This window comes from Lathyrus oleraceus, chromosome 4 (assembly GCF_024323335.1).
Source record: "Lathyrus oleraceus cultivar Zhongwan6 chromosome 4, CAAS_Psat_ZW6_1.0, whole genome shotgun sequence".
Classification (NCBI taxonomy): domain Eukaryota; kingdom Viridiplantae; phylum Streptophyta; class Magnoliopsida; order Fabales; family Fabaceae; genus Lathyrus; species Lathyrus oleraceus.
The window spans coordinates 444,458,984-444,462,635 of record NC_066582.1 but is presented as its reverse complement, the minus strand read 5'-3'; the positions used below and the strand labels follow the sequence as shown (position 1 = coordinate 444,462,635).

Sequence of the window (3,652 nt, the reverse complement as noted above, 5' to 3'; positions counted from 1 at the left end):
TATTGACTTTGAAGTCTTGACTTTGGATTTGAACCTTGAGGTCTTAAGCTCCTGTGATTAAGCATATCCAATACAACTTAAGCATAATGGACTTGCCCTATCAAGTGACCAGGGTCTTCTGATCACTTGAATAGACTTGGGGATTTAAGCACAATGCAAAGGATTTGGTTGACCAAAGTGACCTTTGGTCAACACTAATCAACGGGATTCAAAGAAGTTAACTGGGTTATGTACAAACACCTAAGAAATAATCAGTTAATGAAATCAGATGTCTCTAAGCAAATCCTAAGCTAGGAGCCCATGCAAAAAAAATCATTATTTTCTACCTGGAGACAAAATGGTCAATATGTACAAGTTGATTAGGGAATTAGTTCTAATTATCTAATCTAAAAAAAAAAACTATCAAATCAATCTAAATTTCCATTCATCAAGAAAATCTAATATAATTAGCCTAAGCAAGATTCTAGAAACTAATTAGTTCTAAAAATCTAATTATACCTTAATTAAAAACTGAAATTTCTAATTAAACACACATTCCAAATCCACTCATAATCATGACTTAATATTCTACGAACTTAAAATTCTAATTGAGGACCCTAAGTCCAATTAGACCTAATCTAAATCCTAATCAAACTATAATACAATTAATTAATAATGAAAAACAATATATAATAAGAAATAAATAAACAAACTTAACCTGGGCCTTAATGGATGAAACAAGGGGTGCAAGCCCAGGAAGAATTGTCCAAACAGAGCAGGAAGGGTGTAATGGATCGGGGAGGTGCGAATAGAAAGTATTTAGGCCTCAAGCCCAAACGCAAGCATCCAGGTCACCGGATCCAGTTCACCACGCATGAAGCCTTAACACCACAATTTCAAAATCCAAGATCAATCACACGAATTTGAATTCATCTTCATCTTCACCGGCAGTTCGAACGAAATCCATGAAGAAATTCAACTCTGAATCCAAGGTGGAGCTTCGCTAACCCAAATCATTGAATTCATCATTCGTCTTCACCAAATTAGAATTGATCCACTGAAATCGAGTTGCATGCGGAATGGTAGAAGCAAGAATAAAAAGAGTACTTACCTAATAGAAATGAAAGGATGCTCCGATGCGATGATTCTCCGACGGAAATAGGTAAGACTTTTCTTATCTTTGCTCCGTTTTGATTCTTCTCTTCTTCTCCAATTCTTCTTCCCTTTGCTTTAGCCTGTAGGATGCGTTGTTGTGATGAAGGTTTTGTATGTTTGTGTGAGATACGTTGTGGAATGTGTTTGTAGTGGCCTTTTGTTAATGGTTGAATGCATTGTTATGTTGGTATGATTCTATGATGAATGCTTTGCTGTTAATGTGAATATACTGCTAGTGTTAATGACTGAAGTTAATCAATTTGTTAGTGCAATTATGCTAAGTGAGATGGTGTTGAAGATTCATTATGTTTTTGTTATGCAACAACGTAATAGTTAGATTTGGTGGTTAAAGTTAGAGCTAGCTGTTATGGTAAATGAATGAGTTGTTTTAAATGATCATGCTATGCTATGCTTTGTTTCATTGTTATGTTATTCATGAGAATGTGCAACTGATTTAATCAATGTATGTTATGATGCTTATTGTTGATGATAGAATGGTGACCGAACTTGAATGTGGTGCTTATGCATTGGTAACTTGTATAGATGTTGCTATATTGAAGCTTGTATGTACCCTTCATGAAAAACACCTTGCTTTAATGATGTTTGAACACTGAATGCAGGTTGTTGCAATACAGATTTTGCTTAGAATTTGGCAGGAATTCAAGGCATTAAAGTGGTGCTATCATGACATTCAAGAGTGATGGCTAGCTAGCACATGAAGGAAGCTTGGAATGTGAAGTCAAGTATTTGGAAGAATGAAGGACCAAGGTGAAACTAGGCATTAGGTTCAGAAGTCAAGTTAGTTGACTTTGATCAAGGTTGACAAAAAAGTCAACCATTGACCAAAGTCAACATTTAGTCAAAGTTGCTATTTTTTGTAATAATCTTTGTATGAATGTTGTAAATTGTAATATATGAATGAAATGTACTCTTTTATCTCAATGCAACAATGCCTTCGTTTCAAATAATATTTTCCCACCAAAACTCATGTTTGAATGAGAGTTTTTCTGACCAAAGTGACCAAATACCACATCCATGAACTAGGGTTCCATAGCTAGGCAAAGATCTAGATGCAAATCATACAATCAAGAACCTCAAACCAATAAGTAAGGCTTCCAAACCAAATGATACACCAATGACATGAACCAAGAAGCTAGGGCTTCCAGTACCCCAATGCAAACCACATGATCCATAGGCACTCAAGTTCAAGAACTAGGGCTTTGTGCATAAGTGAACCACATGATGTCATCTTCATGCCAAAGCCTCAAGGATTAGGGTTTTGAACATATAAATTAATGTCATGATATGAACTCCATGAATCAAGATCCAAGAGAGCATGAAATTAGGGTTTCACCTCATACGATGAGCACTTCCCTAATCCTAGTTTGCATCAACCACCAGCTTTGAATCTATAATGCTTGTATTAACATGGATGCCTAATGTAGATGAATGAAGCATGAATGGATACATATGAATCTTAAGTTCAAGGTTGAGTGAAAGGATGAAAAAGGGAGGAAAATTTTTGGGGTATGACAGTATCAATGACCATACTTACAACCATAGAAGACACTTCAAGTTGCAACTTGTTAACACACTTAAGGGAAATAAGCGAATGAGTTGCATCAATAACAATCATAGTAATCAATTAACACCACGAATAAAACATGTACCTCAAATCAAATCATCTGAATTCGAGACATCTGTACCACTAAAATCAAAAACTCTACCAGTAGTCTAAGCAGAAGTAGTTGACGCATTCCTTGGCTTCTGGCATTGTATACTGATGTGACCCTGCTCGCCACAAGTAAAACAATTAAGCCCATTACTCATGGACTCGGCCTTGCGGCAACCTGCCTTCCCATAATAGTAGCACTTTAGGCCACATTCTTACATTCATTCGCACAATTCCCCAACTCTCCAAAATTAAGAAACGTAACTGGAGCTCCTCCCACACTTATCTCTTTCTCATTTGCAGATTTTTCTGCTTCCCTTTCTGAGCTAGACTCAAATACGGTTTCCTATAAAACGACTTCCCACCCTTCTTCTCAACAACACTCTTGTAGTGCGCGGATCTATTTCTGCTATGCTCATCATAAATTCTTCACTTGATCACTACCACAAAGAAATGGCGGATCTCTTGGTAACTAATGAATTACTTAATTTCAGGATGCAATCCGCTTTCAAACTTGATACACTTAGATGCTTCATCTTTCGCACTATTATAATGTTGGCAAAACCTTAATAGCTCCTCAAACTTAGGAGCATACTCCGCAATAAACATGTTCCCTTGGTTTAACTCAAGGAACTCAATTTCCCTCTTGCCGCACACATCAGCCGGGAAATACCTCTATAAAAATTTAGTTTTGAACATAGCCCAGTTAATCTCAATACCAACAACTTCCATTCTATGACACATATTCTCCCACTAGTATTCTGCCTCGTCAGGTAACATGTGCGTACCAAACAACATTTTACAAGCCTTAGTGCAAGCCATGACACGAAAAATCTTATAAATTTC

General features: G+C 36.5%; 1 long non-coding RNA gene across 1 annotated transcript; it reads left to right on the top strand.

The window, feature by feature from the left end:
• Positions 1 to 716: 716 nt before the first annotated feature.
• LOC127075982 (uncharacterized) lies at positions 717 to 2,076 on the top strand. The gene is made up of 2 exons (XR_007786732.1): positions 717 to 1,141; positions 1,755 to 2,076. It is a non-coding gene; the product is annotated as an uncharacterized LOC127075982 (long non-coding RNA).
• The last annotated feature ends 1,576 nt before the right edge of the window (positions 2,077 to 3,652 follow it).